Source organism: Schistocerca nitens, chromosome 4 (genome assembly GCF_023898315.1).
Source record: "Schistocerca nitens isolate TAMUIC-IGC-003100 chromosome 4, iqSchNite1.1, whole genome shotgun sequence".
In the NCBI taxonomy this organism is placed as follows: Eukaryota; Metazoa; Arthropoda; class Insecta; order Orthoptera; family Acrididae; genus Schistocerca; species Schistocerca nitens.
This window is the reverse complement of record NC_064617.1, coordinates 605,231,937-605,251,023: the sequence shown is the minus strand read 5'-3', so window position 1 is coordinate 605,251,023 and position 19,087 is coordinate 605,231,937. Positions and strand designations below refer to the sequence as shown.

The following is a 19,087-nucleotide window of genomic DNA, read 5'->3' as shown; positions in this document are numbered from 1 at the left end:
CCTCGACCTCACGGGATTCGGCAAATTCTCGTATAGTCGATTAGCGTGAGTGGGTGTCATACATTCTAAAATCGTTTTTAAGGAGTAAGCGAACTATGCAAGACTTATTTCTATCTGCGAGAAGCAAGAGATTTTGGTACAAGGAAGAATAACTACTAGTAAAATCGGTATACTAGTACAGCGAGTATAAATGGCTTGTTACATCATTTCTTATGTACAGGGTGAGGCAAAAGTCTGGATACACCCATATAAAAGTCGAATGGTGTGAGGAACCATAAAGGCGTCTGATATGGGGTGTCTGTAGGTGGGGGTGCAACTTGAAGGAGGTATGGTGACAGCAGCGGCCATCTTGAAATCCGCCAGCTACGATCTGGGTTACGTGTTTCTAATGGGAACGGGGTCGTATGGCACATCATTTTGAACTGCCTCTTTCTCAGGAATAAACTAAAAGAAAAAAAAAAACTCCTCCCGAAGAGACCATGAAGGCCCAACGATACCGACCACCTATCGCGTCATCCTCAGCCCACAGGCGCCACTGGATGCGGATATGGAGGGGAATGTGGGCAGCACACCGCTCTCCCGGCCGTATGTCAGTTTCCGACAACCGGAGCCGCTACTTCTCAATCAAGTAGCTCCTCAGTTTGCCTCACAAGGGCTGAGTGCACCCCGCTTGCCAACAGCGCTCGGTAGTCCGTATGGTCACCCATCCAAGTGCAAGCCTAGCCCGACAGCGCTTAACTTCAGTGATATGACGGGAACCGGTGCTACCACGGCGGCAAGGCCGTTGGCCTTTCTGAGCAATACACATCTCAAATCTGTTTTAAGGTATATTTTCTGTGCGGGAGCTATGACCTGGACGTTTCACAGGGTCTGTGGACCAACAGAGGCACACGCCTCCTGAGTACACCGGTAAAGATGAGCTACTTTGTTGATTTTTACCTCATACACAATTGATTTAAAATGTTCCCACTGATAAAAGTCAAGTGGTGTGAGATCAGGGGAGTGTGGTGGCAACTCGCTAGGACCCTTTCTACCTGTCCTGTGACCTCCAAACTGTTCATCCAGAAATTGTTTGACTTAGGTAGCGTAGTTGGGACGTGCACTGTCTTGTTGGAAGAAGGCTGGGATGTCACAGCGGATTCAACTGCGTTGGAAGGACATAATCAGAGAGCATGTTAAAATACTTCTCCCCATTAAAGATTCCATCAATGAACACCGGTGCCACGATTCTTGTCTCAAATCACACCCCCAACCATCACATTTTACCACCTGCACTTTACAAGGATCCATCCACGAGGGGTTTGCATCTGACCAGTGACGATGATTCTGTTCGTTTGGTTCTCCTTGCATATAAAAATTAGTTTCGTTACGGAACAATACCTGTCTCATGAAGAATGAATTCCTGTTACACTGATCCAGAGCCCATTCCGCAAACTGCAACCGCTGATCAGCGTCATACTCCGAGAGATGATATTGCAACTGTAGCTTGTACAGGTGCCACTGGTGTGTGTGTGCAACACATGCAGAATTGAACGCTGGCTGTCACCGTTGTTGCTGATAACCGGCGCGTACTGCGATATGGACATTTTACAAACGATGCCAGAATCGTTGTTTCAGTCTCCTCGTCGGTAGCTGTCCCTGAATGTCAACGGCTTGGCTTGTCCACCACAGAATCTGTTGCACGCAATGTGTCCAATAAATTGGATGCTGTCATGTGTGAAATGTCATTTTCCTCAGGATGCCAGGTATTGAAGTCAGTAGCGATCACTTTGGTACCTCTTCCACCACTCATTAACAAAATTTCAATGTATTGCTGCTGTGTAACTGCCATTGTGGATCACCTGCAACAAAATCCAGAATTGATCGTCTCACAAGGGAACCTCCCCATCGCACCCCCCTCAGATTTAGTTATAAGTTGGCACAGTGGATAGGCCTTGAAAAACTGGACGCAGCTCAATCGAGAAAACAGGAAGAAGTTGTGTGGAACTATGAAAAAAATTAGTAAAATATACAAACTGAGTAGTCCATGCGCAACATATACAACATCAAGGAGTTTGTAACATTAGGAGCGCCGTGGTCCCGTGGTTAGCGTGAGTAGCTGCGGAACGAGAGGTCCTTGGTTCAAGTCTTGCCTAGACTGAAAATTTTACTTTCTTTATTTTCGCAAAGTTATGATCTGTCCGTTCGTTCATTGACGTCTCTGTTCACTGTAAGAAGTTTAGTGTCTGTGTTTTGCGACCGTACCGCAAAACCGTGCGATTAGTAGACGAAACGACGTGCCTCTCCAATGGGAACCGAATACATTTGATCGCAAGGTCATACTTCAACCGATTCCTCCACAGGAAAACATTTGATATATTCTATACGACACTGGTGACGGCATGTGCGTCACATGACAGGAATATGTTGTCGACCCACCTAACTTGTACACTTAGGGAATGGGTAAAAAGATTATTCTACCTTGCCCGATTTAGGTTTTCTTGTGGATGTAATAATCACTCCGAAAAAAGTGATGAAAACATAAGAGTTTGTCACATAAACTGAAAACAAAAATTTTAACTTTTCGCTCGAGGGAAGACTTGAACCTAGGACCTCTCGTTTGGTAGCTGCTCTCGCTAACCACGGGACCACGGCGCTCCGTGACACCCATTGTCATTGATGTTGCCTATGTTCGCATGGACTACTCGGTTTGTATATTTTACTAATTTTTTTCATAGTTCCACACAACTTCTTCCGGTTTTCTCGATTGATCTGTGTTCAGTTTTTCAAGGCCTATCCACTGTGCCAACTTATAACTAAATCTGAGGGGGGTGCGAGGGGGAGGTTCCCTTGTCAGTGCAATTTCAGACTTTAGCAGATCATAGCTTGTACACAAAGATATCCTAAAACAGATTTCACATGCGTATTCCTGCGAAAGAGGCAGTTCAAAATGATGTGCCACATGACACCGTTCCCCTTTGAAACACTTAAACAAAATCAAAGATGGCGGCCTCTGTCGCCGTAGCTCTTATAAGCTGATCCTCCTCCTACAGAAACCCCATATCAGACTTCATTATGATTCCTCACACTGTTCGACTTTTATAGGCATATTATCCAGGCTTTTGCCCCTGCCCCGCCCCCCTCTATTATCCAAGGTCGTCATGTACCTGCAGTTCTACCTATACCTGAAAAATATGCGAGACAAATACATTCCGTGGCGACAAGGCACGTCAGGTGGTTCAGTTTGTACAAACTACCTCTTCTCACATAGTTACGCCATGTATCGACAACAGATTGCGGTTGAGAAGTCCGTACAATCATTGCACGACAGTAGTCCTGAAATATATGCACATGTTATTCAGAGAAGCATCACAGAAAATATTTTCCAAATGTTTCGACCGTCCGATTTAAGGCTGCCGATTTATATCGATCCAGAAAGAAAAATTTACAGTTATCTACTATACAGAAACATACCACGTAGGAGAGGATACACTTAGGTATTCTTCAGCAAGAGTCAACTAAATATTAATTAAAGCGCTCCTAGGCACGTTAGGGCCATAAAGTATCCGCATCAAATTTGGTTACAATTTTGGAGAAATTTACCGGAAGGATTTTACCCACAAATATTAGAACTACGTGTCTTGAAATCGTCGCGAAAATCAACCCAACTGTTTCTAAAAAATATAAAATAAAATATATCCCCTCGGCCTTACGTGAATCGTGAAGTGTTCAAATGAACATGGAACCCATACATCTGAACAAGGAAACGACTGAGATTTGGAACTGCTTGAGGAACAAGGTCTCTATTATCATGAGAACTGCCATAAATATGATAAACGTCGACCATACTTTGCTACCAGATTGGACATTTTTTCCCTCAGTCAAACACTTGGCCGTCTTGTCGGACACTTAATACTTTTTTCCATAAGATTCAAGGGCATCGATACCTACCTATCGACAATTTGTCATTGCAGCGCTGGAGTCTTCAATCCCATCTGGGACCCGTTACGGATCGACAGCTCACAATTATCCTTGGGAGATTCTCCAGAAATTTAAAAAAAAGGAAAATGACTATTAAGAGTACGCATTAGTGAGTAATCAATCACCTGATGAAACAATACATGGGAAAATCATCTTCAGTGACAAGCAAAATAGACTTATAATGGAGCCATTGGGAGTTAATTGTAACAGCATCAGCCGTGGTTTTGAATCTCAGGCCACTCTATTACCAAAACTGGACTTTCAGTACTGCCACAACAGGCGATAAAAAGGAGTTGCTCGATGCGTGCAACAGACACTTCATGTACGAGGAGCTCTGCGGAAGCCGAGTTTGACTTTTATCCCATATTACGGAAGCATAGTAAGATGTGTGTAAGTCCAGTTCTTGCCACAAGAATGGTCTGATGAAGCAGTGCGCCATCGAAACCGATCGCGATTGAATGAGATTTAAATACGCGGCAGAACGTGTTACCATTAATTCTCGAATACCGATCAGCTTCTATCCTACTTCCCATCCTAAATAGATGATAGATGTACGAATGTAAAACGATGATCGCTTTGAGACCATATATGCGAATGAAAAGAGACAAGTCATTGTTTGTTGTAATTTTGTTATTATTACAAGTGTAACAGAAGGAAATTATATATTTTGTTTCTCACATCTAATTTCACATGTATTCCGTTTCAGTTAACAAAAATTGGTTAGATGAGTTACATCTACAAAATATTTAAATAAATCAGGCATATCATTAACACAAGTACCCGTTCTTCACTTTCTTGTAATACACGAAAATTTTTGTTTTATGAAAAAACTTAGACCTTACGGTGATTCTTGCAATTCTGCTGTTTAATTTCTCTGATTTAAGTATAAAAGTATTTCAAATAATATATAACATGGCGTAAGGAATATACCTGTTTAATATAAATAATTTGAAGAATATAGTTACAGTGGTTAACCTATGCACCAAAATTTGTGAAACATTGTAATACCTGTATTTCAGACAAATAAAAGATATGCACTAATAAGCCGAAACATTGAGACCACCAGCCGGGCGTTATGACAGAGCGGTTCTAGGGGCTGGAACCGCGCGACCGCTACGGTCGCAGGTTCGAATCCTGCCTCGGGCATGGATGAGTGTGATGTCCTTAGGTTAGTTAGGTTTAAGTAGTTCTAAGTCTAAGGGACTGATGACCTCAGATGTTAAGTCCTATAGTGCTCAGAGCCATTTGAACCATTTGATTAAGACCACCTTCTTAATAGTTTGTTTGCCCGTCTTTGGAACGAAATACATCCTGACTCTGCGTATCAATGACCTGACAGTTTGTTTGTAGATTAGTTGAGGTGATATAAATCGCGTAAATAGAAAGCCGCTGACATGCGTACGCGGTGATGGCACCCGATAGCGACCCACATGGGTTGCATAGGATTTACATCAGGCGAATTTGGTGGCTGAGACATCAAAATGAGTTCACTATAATGCTCTTCAAAGCACTGTAGCACCGTTCTGGCTCCGCGACACTGACAGTTCTACTGCTAAAAAATGACATCAGCCTTGGGGAAGACATCAAGCATGAAGGGATGCAAGAGATTCGCAGCACTCAGTGTGTCTTCGGTTACTACCACAGGTCCCATGCAAGCGCAGGAGAGTGTCTCCCATAGCATAATACTGCTCCCACCAGCCTGCGTCCGTGGCACGCTGCACTCTACGAGCCGCAGTTCGCCTCGATGACGGCGTTTGTGGAGACGACCATCGACCTAGTGCAGCAAAAATGTGATTCACCCGAAGAGCCAACACGATTCCATTGACCGACGGTCAAATCCCTATGGTCCCGTGCCCACTGCAATCGTAATTGACGACGTCGTTGGGGCAACATGTGAACACGTAGGGCTGGTCTGCTGCGGAGCTCAATGTTCAATAGTGTACGATGAACGGTGTGGTCGGAAACACTTTCGCATGCACCAGCATTGTGCTCCTGCGGCAGAGAAGCCACAGACTACCAACTATCCTACTTTAAAGAACAGACAATCCTCCGAACCCCAGGTTCTGGCCGGCCGCTGTGGCCGAGCGGTTCTAGGCGTTTCAGTCTGGAACCGTGCTGCTGCTACTGTCACAGGTTCGAACCGTGCCTCTGGTATGGATCTGTGTGATGTCCTTAGGTTGGTTAGGTTTAAGTAGTTCTAAGTCTACGGGACTGATGACCTCAGATGTTAAGTCCCATAGTGCTTAGAGCCATTTGAACCATAAAGCTTATGAAAGAAAAACGGTTTTTGTAAATATTACGCTAATAGTAATTACGTTGACATTTCGATCCAGAATTAACCCTTAAAAGCACAGTACTTCCGTAGTCAGCAGGCCTGAGGAATAAACGCGCGGTAGGCAAACCAGAAAATCTTAAAACGGAAATGCAAAGGCCCATTCTAAATTTAGTGGGAATCAGTGATGTGAAATAGAAGATATCTGGCCAGACGAATACAGGGTAACAGCTACATTAACAGAAAATGGGATAACTGAAGAAAGATAAATATATAATAAATAAAAAGGTAGAACAGAGTGTGAGTTATTTTGTATAATTCGGTGATAGGATTATTACCATCAGAATCGACACCAGGCCAACGCCAACAACAATAGTTCAGGTATACATTCGGACGTCACAAGAAGAAGTTGAGGATATTGAGCGTGTAATTCAGAATGTGAAGGATGCAGATAATCTAATAGTAATGGCGGATTGTAGCGTGATTTTAACAGAAGGGATAGAAGAAAGAGTTGCAGGAGGATGTGCAGTAAATTTCATTTAGTAATATGGTATACACTGTTAAACAATCACAAGAGGGGGAGTCACATTTAGGAAAATACCGGAGATATGAGAAGATTATATCATGATCAGACAGAGATTCTGAAATCAGATATTGGATTGATAGGCGTAGTATCCAGGAGCATATACTACGATCTTTATGAGTAAATTGAAATTCAAGGGAATCGCCTGAAAAATTCATTAGAAAGAAGTGGGATTCTGAAGAAGCGAGGAATATTAAAGCGCATTTGATGTTTTCTGACGCAGTACATAGCGCGCTAATGAATACCATAGCAGATAGTACAGTTGAAGAGGAATGAACTTCTCTAAACGGACAATCACCGAAGTTGGACAGACAAATAGACTTACAAGGAACGTAACTGCGAAGTAACCTAGGGTTCACAGAAGAAATTCTTCAGCTGATCAACTAAAAAACATTCACAGAGAAATTAATGCAGGTATGTAAGTCACCTATCAATGAAACAAACAGGAAATGTATGTAAGGTAAGGCGAAGAGGCTGCAAGCAAAATATTAAAAAGAAATCTAAAATTGGTCGGTAGAAGAACAAAGTCGAAACAACCTTAGGCGAAATTAAAATCAAGGGCGCCAACATTGAAAGTGGAGTGGAAATTCCAGTGTTAGAGGAGAAAGCGGATACTAATGCAAAAACAGGATGGATGCATTGAAGGCCTCTACGAGGGGGAAGACATTTCTGAAGAGTGAGTCGATATGCAATGTCAGTATTAGAGTCGGCATTTAACAGAGTTTTGGGGACCTTGAGGTCAAATAAGGCAGAGTGGACAGTTAAAATTCCTTTGGAATTTCCAAAACCATTGGAAGAAGTAACAGCCACACGATCATTCAAGTTGGTGCATAGAATCTTTGAGACTGGAGACATACCGTCAGACTTTCGGAAAAGTATCAGACACACAATTCCGAAGACACTAAGCGCAGCTAAGTGTGAGAATTAGGCAAAATCAGCTCAACGTCTCATGTATCAAAGTTCCTGACAAGAACACTACACAGAAGAATATAAAAGAAAACTGAAACTCTGTTAGAACAAAAATAAAGACAGATTATTGGATTTGTGGAACTAGACACAGCGACCGACAATGCAAACGATGGAAGATAATCGGCATTCTGAGAAAAATAACAGTAAGCTATAGGGAAAACAGAGAAACATACAATGAATACAAGAACCAAGAAGGAACAATAGGAACGGAAGATGAAGAACGATATACTTGGACCACTAAGTGTGCAAGGCAGGGATGCAATCTTTCACCCTTAATATTGAATCTATACATCGAAGAAGCAATTGTGCAAATAAAAATAGATGCGGGAGTGGGATCAGAATTCGGGATTAAAAGATAGTAATGATAAGATTCATTGACGATATTGCTATCATCAGTGAAAGTGGGTGATGTTCGCTGGACCTGATGAACGTAGAGCATTCTCTAAGGAGAATAAATCGACGAAATCAAAAATTAATGAGGAGCAGCAGGAAAGAGAATAGCGAAACAACGTCAGAATTGGTGACCAATAAGGTAAATAATTCTGCTACCTTGGAAGCGAAATAACGAAGAGGGACAAAGCAAGGACATAAAATCAGACTGGCACAGAACAAGAGGATGTTTATTACCAAAAGAAGTCTGCTAGTATCAAACATTGGCTTTGATTTGAGAAAGAAATTACTGAGAATGTACGTCTGGCGCACAGCATTCTATAATAATGAGTGAAGGACTACGGGAAAGCAAGAAAAGAAGGAAATCGATGCGTATGACATGTGGTACTGCAGGAGGAGGCTGAAAATTAGGTGTACCGCTAAGATGAGAAATCAGGTGGTTCCCAGCAGACTGTGCAAAGAAAGGGCAGCATGCGGGCAACATTGACAGGAGGAAGAGATTGGATGATGGGACATATTTTAGGACATCAGGGGATGACTTCCATGCTACTAGAAAGAGGATAAAAACTGTAGGGGAAGACAGAAGTTAGAATATACAAAATAAAGGTGATATATGTTGTAGGCGCAAATTACAGGAGAGGAAATCGTTGTGGACCGCATCAAATCATTCAGAGGACTGATGGCTACATCTACATCTACATGACTACTCTGCAGTTCACATTTAAGTGCTTGGCAGAGGGTTCATCGAACCACAATCATTCTATCTCTCTACCATTCCACTCCCGAACAGCGCGCGGGAAAAACGAACCACTAAACCTTTCTGTTCGAGCTCTGATTTCTCTTATTTTATTTTGATGATCATTCCTACCTATGTAAGTTGGGCTCAACAAAATATTTTCGCATTCGGAAGAGAAAGTTGGTGACTGAAATTTCGTAAATAGATCTCCCTGCGACGAAAAACGTCTTTGCTGTAATGACTTCCATCCCAATTCGCGTATCATATCTGCCACACTCTCTCCCCTATTACGTGATAATACAAAACGAGCTGCCCTTTTTTGCACCCTTTCGATGTCCTCCGTCAATCCCACTTGGTAAGGATCCCACACCGCGCAGCAATATTTTAACACAGGACGAACGAGCGTAGTGTAAGCTGTCTCTTTAGTGGACTTGCTGCATCTTCTAAGTGTCCTGCCAATGAAACGCAACCTTTGGGTTGCCTTCCCCACAATATTATCTATGTGGTCTTTCCAACTGAAGTTGTTCGTAATTTTAACACCCAGGTACTTAGTTGAATTGACAGCCTTGAGAATTGCACTATTTATCGAGTAATCGAATTCCAACGGATTTCTCTTGGAACTCATGTGTATCACCTCACACTTTTCGTTATTTAGCGTCAACTGCCAACTGCCACACCATACAGCAATCTTTTCTAAATCGCTTTGAAACTGATACTGGTCTTCGGATGACCTTACTAGACGGTAAATTACAACATCATCTGCGAACAACCTAAGAGAACTGCTCAGATTGTCACCCAGGTCATTTATATAGATCAGGAACAGCAGAGGTCCCAGGACGCTTCCCTGGGGAACACCTGATATCACTTCAGTTTTACTCGATGATTTGCCGTCTATTACTACGAACTGCGACCTTCCTGAAAGGAAATCACGAATCCAGTCGCACAACTGAGACGATACCCCATAGGCCCGCAGCTTGATTAGAAGTCGCTTATGAGGAACGGTGTCAAAAGCTTTCCGGAAATCTAGAAATACGGAATCAACTTGAGATCCCCTGTCGATAGCGGCCATTACTTCGTGAAAATAAAGAGCTACCTGCGTTGCACAAGAACGATGTTTTCTGAAACCATGCTGATTACGTATCAATAGATCGTTCCCTTCGAGGTGACTCATAATGATTGAATACAGTATATGCTCCAAAACCCTACTGCAAACCGACGTCAATGATATAGGTCTGTAGTTAGATGGATTACTCCTACTACCCTTCTTAAACACTGGTGCGACCTGCGCAATTTTGCAATCTGTAGGTACAGATCTATAGGTGAGCGAGCGGTTGTATATGAGTGCTAAGTAGGGAGCTATTGTATCAGCGTAATCTGAAAGTAACCTAATCGGTATACAATCTGGACCTGAAGACTTGCCCGTATCAAGCGATTTGAGTTGCTTCGCAACCCCTAAGGTATCTACTTCTAAGAAACTCATGCTAGCAGCTGTTCGTGTTTCAAATTCTGGAATATTCCATTCGTCTTCCCTGGTGAAGGAATTTCGGAAAACTGCGTTCAATAACTCCGCTTTATCGGCACAGTCGTCGGTAACAGTACCATCGGCACTGCGCGGAGAAGGTATTGACTGCGTCTTGCCGCTTGTGTACTTTACATACAACCAGAATTTCTTCGGATTTTCTACCAAATTTCGAGACAATGTTTCGTTGTGGAACCTATTAAATGCATCTCGCATTGAAGTCCGTGCCAAATCTCGCGCGTCTGTAAATTTTAGCCAATCTTCGGGATTTCGCGTTCTTCTGAACTTCGCATGCTTTTTCCGTTGCCTCTGCAACAGCGTTCGGACCTGTTTTGTGTACCACGGGGGATCAGTTCCATCTCTTACCAATTAATGAGGTATGAATCTCCCAATTGCTGTTGCTACTATATCTTTGAATTTGAGCCACATCTCGTCTACATTTGCATAGTCAGTTCGGAAGGAATGGAGATTGTCTCTTAGGAAGGCTTCTAGTGACACTTTATCCGCTTTTTTAAATAAAATTATTTGCGTTTGTTTCTGGTGGATTTGGAAGAAACGGTATTGAGCCTAGCTACAACGACCTTGTGATCACTAATCCCTGTATCAGTCATGATGCTCTTTATCAGCTCTGGATTGTTTGTGGCTAAGAGGTCAAGAGTGTTTTCGCAACCATTTACAATTCGCGTGGGTTCGTGGACTAACTGCTCGAAATAATTTTCGGAGAAAGCATTTAGGACAATCTCTGAAGATGTTTTCTGCCTACCACCGGTTTTGAACAAGTATTTTTGCCAACATATCGAGGGAAGGTTGAAGTCCCCACCAACTATAACCGTATGAGTGGGGTATTTATTTGTTACGAGACTCAAATTTTCTCTGAACTGTTCCGCAACTATATCATCGGAGTCTGGGGGTCGGTAGAAGGAGCCAATTATTAACTTAGTTCGGCTGTTAAGTATGGCCTCCACCCATACCAATTCGCACGGAGTATCTACTTCGACTTCACTACAGGATAAACCACTACAAATAGACACAAACACTCCACCACCAATTCTGCCTAATCTATCTTACCTGAACACCGTCTGAGACTTCGTAAAAATTTCTGCAGAACTTATTTCAGGCTTTAGTCAGCTTTCTGTACCTATAACGATTTCAGCTTCTGTGCTTTCTATTAGCGCTTGAAGCTCAGGGACTTTCCCAGCACAACTACAACAATTTACAACTACAATTCCGACTGTTCCTTGATCCAAGCATGTCCTGTATTTGACATGCACCCTTTGAGATTGCAGCCCACCCCGTACTTTCCCGAGGCCTTCTAACCTAAAAAACCGCCCTGTCCACGCCACACAGCCTCCGCTACCCGTGTAGCCGCCAGCTGAGTGTAGTGAACTCCTGACCTATTCAGCGGAACCCGAAACCCCACCACCCTATGGCGCAAGTCAAGGAATCTGCAGCCAACACGGTCGCAAAACCGTCTGAGCCTCTGATTCAGACCCTCTACCCGGCTCTGCACCAAAGGTCCGCAGTCGGTTCTGTCAACGATGCTGCAGATGGTGAGCTCTGCCTTCATCTCGTAAGCAAGACCGGCAGCCTTCACCAAATCAGATAGCCGCTGGAATCCAGAGAGAATTTCCTCAGATCCAAAGCGACACACGTCGTTAGTGCCGACATGTGCCACCAACTGCAGCTGGCTGCACCCTGTGCTCTTCATGGCATCCGGAAGGACCCTTTCCACATCAGGAATGACTCCACCCGGAATGCACACGGAGTGCACACTGGATTTCTTCCCCTCCTTAGCCACCATTACGCGCCTAACATTGGAGCTCTTGACTACCAATAAGCCCACCCTCTGTGATTGCCCGGACCTTGAAGGCTGAGAATCATCCTCTGAAATAGGGCAGGCAGCTGCATCTGGTCAGACGCACCGGGGAGGCTTTCTGATCAGCCTCCGGGGAGGTCTTTCGCTGCCTGCCACGCCTTGCAACGACCTCCCAATCAACCACAGGCGAGGGCTCAGCCCCACTGCGGGCAGCAACCGGGGCAACCACAGCGGCAGACCGATCTGGTTGACATCCCCGTGATACCCAAGTCCGGCTCCCCACAGTGGTGCCCATTGGCAACAGCCTCAAGATGCGCGACCGAAGTCAGCGCCGCTTGCAGCTGTAAGCGAAGGGATGCCAACTCAGCCCTCATCCGAACACAGAAATCACAGTCCCTGTCCATTCTAATCGATGTTGAACAACAGTTACTGAAACACGAGTCCGTGCCTAGATAACGCAAGGGAAACACGCAAAGAATGTATTAAGTAACCTGTACAAATGCCTAACGACTGCGCTACAATCTGCCTGAATTTACGATTACAGTAACTAAAACTCGAAATTACACCTCCTATACGAAACTCACACGCAATTTAAGTAAGAATCTACGAAGTAAACACTAAAGCGCGATGCTACAACTCTCAAATACTATAATACGCCCGAAATTTATGAATTAAACAATGCAAGTACCCAAAAACACGCAAAGAAATTAAGAATTAAACTATGTAACAAATAAGTAAGCTAGGGGTATACGACTTGCTGCTGCAGCTGATTATCCAACGGCGGCAGGGAGCACACTGGCTGTGACAAACCGACACTGACCGTTCAAAACAAAAACAGAAGACAGACGACTACGCGAATTTACACTATTCAGGTACTAAAGCGCGATGCTACAACTCTAAAATACTATAATACGCCCGAAATTTATGAATTAAACAATGCAAGTACCCAAAAACACGCAAAGAAATTAAGAATTAAACTATGTAACAAATAAGTAAGCTAGGGGTATACGACTTGCTGCTGCAGCTGCTTATCCAACGGCGCCAGGGAGCACACTCAAACAGCTTAGCTGCAGAATACATGTAAACAACAACAAAGAAGTGTAACAAAGGGACTCATGGTCGCTGGTATCCCGTTACAGAATATCTCCATTTAGTTTGATTTCTCACACCCATTTATCTTTTGTATTTGCATACGTACCACTATTTAGCCCGAACCGCAACCACATGTCTCCCGCTTACGAAAGTAATAAGGAATTGTGCTATAAGGAAAAGGTATTTCCTGCCTTATATAGTGTAGGTATACTTCAGCGTATGAGTCGCGTCTATTAATAAACCCACGATGTCGCAGCACGGCGCAACCCTGCACGATGCGGCGATACGTGAGATTCACTAATGAAGCGTTGCGAAAATGGCTAATTCAGTAATGTGATACCAAGCGTTATTGTAATCTAGCTTCCCTGTTCTTACGAGAACAATGTTAAGAGAGCTATAGGATATTTCTTCATTAATCCCACGAACAATAATAAAAAAAGTAACTCTGTGATCGAGACTAGATGAAACTTACTGTGTAGTTAATCACAAAATATTACGATCATCTATTGAGCTGATGCCATTTCAGATGTATCGGTGTTTCTGTAACATATCGCGCCCCAGCAAGAACAGTCACACAACTCAAAAATGCAACACTTGAGTAATATCTACGTAAAGAATTCTATAGAATTAACACTGAAATATTATAAGCTTAGTTTAAATTTCAAGCAAGTATTTTTTGTAAGAATTCCATTACGTTCTATACAACAGTAACATGGACGTTTAGTTCTGATGTCGTCGAATGTGAGGTGGTATCAGGTAATTATTAATTAGTTCTTCGAGTTGTATCACTTTTCTTACTCTTCTAAAAACTTTTTTTTTATGATCCTTCGTATAACACTTTTCCAACTTTTCCACCTCAATATATATAATATATATACAATATAATACGACATTTGAACCTCCATCAGGCAAAATTAATTCTTAACGTAGAATAAAAAATGAAAAAAAAATTGAAATGGTTTCGTTAGAAAAACACACAATGTGAAATTATAATTTATGAAAATTAATACAATTTAATAAGGGACATCAATTAGGTATAATTATAGAACACAATTTACAAGAAAGTAGTCATAAATGGGCTTATTTAAAGTTGGAATTCTTATCGCCGAGGAAAGGGATTCAGTATGAACTTTCTTTGTAGTAGTAATTTGCGAAGGACACTATAATGTAAGATGCAGACACTCTGGTAATTAGTATTCAACTTACATCATAAAGGAAAAGTGTCCCGCTCTTCTTGAGTGACCCATTTACATGTCAGAAGCAACCTTGCCGTGACAAATCAAGAAGTAGCCTACAAGAAAAATGACACAACTACCCTGAAATGCACGAACTACGAAATAGAGAAGTGACGTTTTTCGTGCACGTTGGGGCTCCCCACACGTATTTTTCAGTGACTTACGAGTAAACTAAAAATGGAAGTTTTATGAGTTTTGTTACTTTTCTTGCCGGAGTGCGATATGTCAAAGACAGTCACAGCCATCCCTACTGCCTAATTTGCATACTGTCCTTACCCAGTTTCAGATACAAATGATATGTATCACATACACACATACACACACACACACACACACACACACACACACACACACATTCAAACTGAACGGCAACGTAAGAAATTTACAAGCAACTTCTGTTGCAGACCCTGTTCCCCAGTAACTTTACAATAAAAGTAAATCGGGTGTTTGCTTTACGCACTCCTGAACTTAGGTGTTCACCCCACGTTACAGTCAACGCAGTGTTTCTTCCATTGGCTGGTAAAACATGACTGAGTCAGCCTGCGAGTCCTGAAGCCTCCACTGGAAGATCAGAACTTTTTGTGCCTCTTGAATCCGCCAATTTCTACACCTGCGTATTAACAGTCAGATGCCAATAAACATACCAGGTTGAAAGCATGTAAATAGGTGGCAAGATCTTTGTGTGCTATTGTTCAGCCATGAAAACGCAATTTCTGGTGCTAAATATTTGGAAACATATCGTGACAGGTTGCGGATAAGATCCTTAAGGGGCTCGTAAAATATTAAGAACAATGAAAACGTTAGCGTGGTAGGAGTTAGGAGGTGATATCCGTTAAAAACAACAATCAGATGGGAAGAGAAAGGTCACACTGAACAGGGTTTGTGTCAAACGTAAGCAACATAAGTAGAAAGTACGAATAACCTGCCGATTATTAATTGTGCACATTGTGACAGGTTTTGTAGTAGATCAGCATATTCTTATTATCTGAAGATGGTGAGGACCAGTACCAGTAATTGTGAATTGTACGGCTAATGTGAATAAGATAGACTTTTACAAATAAAATGCCATAACATGATCGAACACCGATTTTGAGACTTTATTCCTCAACTGATAACAGCGCAGATTGATTTATGTGAGGCATATTGACATATACCGCTGCATGAGCAGTTCAGGCAATATTTTGTGACCACTACTCACATGGGATTGTTCTTTTTTTGAAAGACTACAATTCACTTTAGCTCCTCCTAGTTTGTAACGTTTCCTTGAGCACGAAAATAAAAACTCAGGGTGCATTCGACTCACCTGGGGTCTGAAATGCGATAAATCAACGAATGTGTACATTTTATGCCTACTGATCCGCAAAGCAGCTATATCAATGTTTTTGAGGAGCTCGGATAGGTTGTTAAATGAGCAGAGTGAGTGTCTTCGCAGCATGTGCTTGTGTGTATTTGGGCGTGCGGTATCATCCGAAGAGTCAGGTCCCTTAGTAAAAACGGTTTCTCACGACGGAACCACAAGCTAAAATCATTCGCTGTCAGACGCAGCCATGAATATAGACGTCGACGATGAGACGTTTCAAGATGTTTCGCTCCGGCCGAAGTGGCCGCGCGGTTCTGGCGCTGCAGTCTGGAACCGCGAGACCGCTACGGTCGCAGGTTCGAATCCTGCCTCGGGCATGGATGTGTGTGGTGTCCTTAGGTTTAACTAGTTCTAACTTCTAGGGGACTAATGACCTCAGCAGTTGAGTCCCATAGTGCTCAGAGCCAAGATGTTTCATATGCTGCCGCTACCGTTAAGTCTTTGAGTCAGAGCACAGCGCAGCTCGCCCCACTCCTTGATTCCCGATCCTTATAGCAGTGTCAACTTAATTCAGATGCAGGAGCGAGCAACTGTCATTAGTCAGAACTTTGTTCCACTGTTAATATTTGATGTCATTCAGTACCATTCAGAGTAATAAAAATTATCGTTGTGTTCTGCCACAGCTCTAAATATGCATTGTCATTCATGTGAATATGTACTGCATCCACGTTAAGCATCATGTATTAACGAATTTTAGCAAACTGAACTAATAACCTTCATATGCGTTGTAGTATCCGCTCGACCTCCTCGAGAAACTGAACTGTCATATAGACTTTCCATCACACATAAAAATTGCGACGATTGTAGCCTTATAAGGGTTCAAGCGTGAATAGAATTCCGCCCTCGCCTATCTAAGTGCTGATTTCAAAGCCAGGGTAAACTAATAAATTGTTGTAGATTCATTTCCTCTCCCATGACCAGAGGTGTTAGTGGACAGACCAGGACAGGGTAGATTTTTTTGTAAAGGTCCGTCTTGATCACATACGTTATACAAGTCACAGTTATCGGTTTTAGATAGTGTCATCTTCAGATCATAAAAATATTATGATATAAGTACTAATGTCAATATCTATACAACAAGGTATGTAGTATGTGATTATCATGTACTAGTGCTTACTGTGTACCTAGTTGTGTAGATTTTGAGGTTGATACCTAGATCAGCATATTCTTATTATCTGAAGATGGTGAGGACCAGTACCAGTAATTGTGAATTGTACGACTAATGTCAGTAAGATAGACTTTTACAAATAAAATGCCATAACATGACCGAACACCGATTTAGAGACTTTATTCCTTAACTGATAACAGCGCAGATTGATTTATGTGAGGCATATTGACATATACCGCTGCATGAGCAGTTCAGGCAATATTTTGTGACCGCTACTCACCTGGGATTGTTCTTTTTTTGAAAGACTACAATTCACTTTAGCTCCTCCTAGTTTTTAACGTTTCCTGGAGCAATTAACATCGAAAATCCCTTGATTTATGAACTATCTGGATGATATCGTTGTTGTAGGACTTATAGCTGCTGAACATTTGTCAAACTTAGAGCGATTATTTCAAGGGCTCGCTGAGGCTGGCTTAAAGTGTAACATGGAAGGGTGCTCCTCTCTCCACGAAGGACATGAATATTTAGAACGTGTCATACACAGGGTACTCATCATCCTCATTCACACTTGTCTGCAATTAGGAATTGCTGGCGCTTCGCAACAATGAGGCGTTACAGACCATCTTGGGGAAATGCACGTACTTTGGTAAGTTTATTGATAATGCTGCACTAGTTGCTGCTTCGCTGAACCGTCTGCAGCGGAAAGATATTCCCTTTGTATGGTTCCAAGAATGTCAGAACACATTTCAGCAGTTAAAGGACGCTTTGTTAAGTCGTCATTTCGTGATTGATTTTCATCCAGGTAAGCCTGTTGTGTTAGCTACGGACGCATCTTTTTATGGGATTAGAGGTGTGCTCTCCCATAGAATTGGTTCATCTGACAGGCTTATTGCGTCTGCTTTGAAAGTTCTCAACCCACAGTGTAGCTGTAGTCAACTTGAAAATGAGGCACTCGCCATTCTCTGTAGCGTTACCAAGTTCCACCAATTATAAATACGAGGTGTTGTACAGACGCATTTCACATCGTGCGAACTCTGACTTCTTTTATTGGTTACTGGTCTGTGCATAGACAGCGTTTGATTCATCTGAGAAATCATAGCCGGGCGGTGTGGCCGTGTGGTTCTAGGTGCTTCAGTCTGGAACCACGCGACGGCTACTGTCGCAGGTTCGAATCCTGCCTCGGGCATAGATGTGTGATGTCCTTAGGTTAGTTAGGTTTATGTAGTTCTAAGTATAGGGGACTGATGACCTCAGATGTGCACCTCCCATAGTGCTTAGAGCCATTTGAACCATTTTTGAAACTTCTTCTTGCGACCCAACTCTTCGGGTAGTTTTCTAATATGTGCTCCACTGCTGGCCACGTTGTTTGAAAGAAGTCCTCACGTCGTTGAGCATCGCTACTTTTCATATGGCTCTGAGCACTATGGGACTTAGCATCTGAGGTCATCAGTCCCCAAGAACTTAGAACTACTTAAACCTAACTAACCTAAGGACATCACACACATCCATGCCCGAGGCAGGATTCGAACCTGCGACCGTAGCCGTCGCGCGGTTCCAGACTGAAGCGCCTAGAAACGCTCGGCCACCAGCGGCCGACTACTTTTCATAATGGAACGTACTACCTGCATGATGAGGTGATATGCTGCTACATACAGAGAAAGACGATGCATGGGTTGTGGTCCCTCATTCCCTACAACAGGAAGTTTTGTCTTTGTTGCACCAAGGTCACTGTGGCATAGTTCGCACAAAACAACTCTCCCGGTATTATTTTACTTGGCAAGGCATGGATGTTCAGATCCAGCAAAAACGACCTCTTGTTGCAATGTCTGTGCAAAATATCAGTCTGCTGTGCGCAGTGCCATTTCCATAGGCCGTGTCTGTCCTGACTGTGGCAATGCCTGCACATTGGTTTCACAAATCATTTTTGTAACACATGATGGTTATTGGTGGTAGACGAGTACAGTAAATTTCCTTTCGTAGTCTCCAAGATGTCTGCTACCTCGCTGGAACTGTATCAGCTTGCTCTTCCATTTTGTGTCTCGACTGT

The 19,087-nt window shown here is 42.8% G+C and overlaps 1 pseudogene; it reads right to left on the bottom strand.

Moving 5' to 3' along the window:
• Positions 1-671: 671 nt before the first annotated feature.
• LOC126253753 (5S ribosomal RNA) lies at positions 672-789 on the bottom strand (annotated as a pseudogene).
• Between the last annotated feature and the right edge of the window lie 18,298 nt (positions 790-19,087).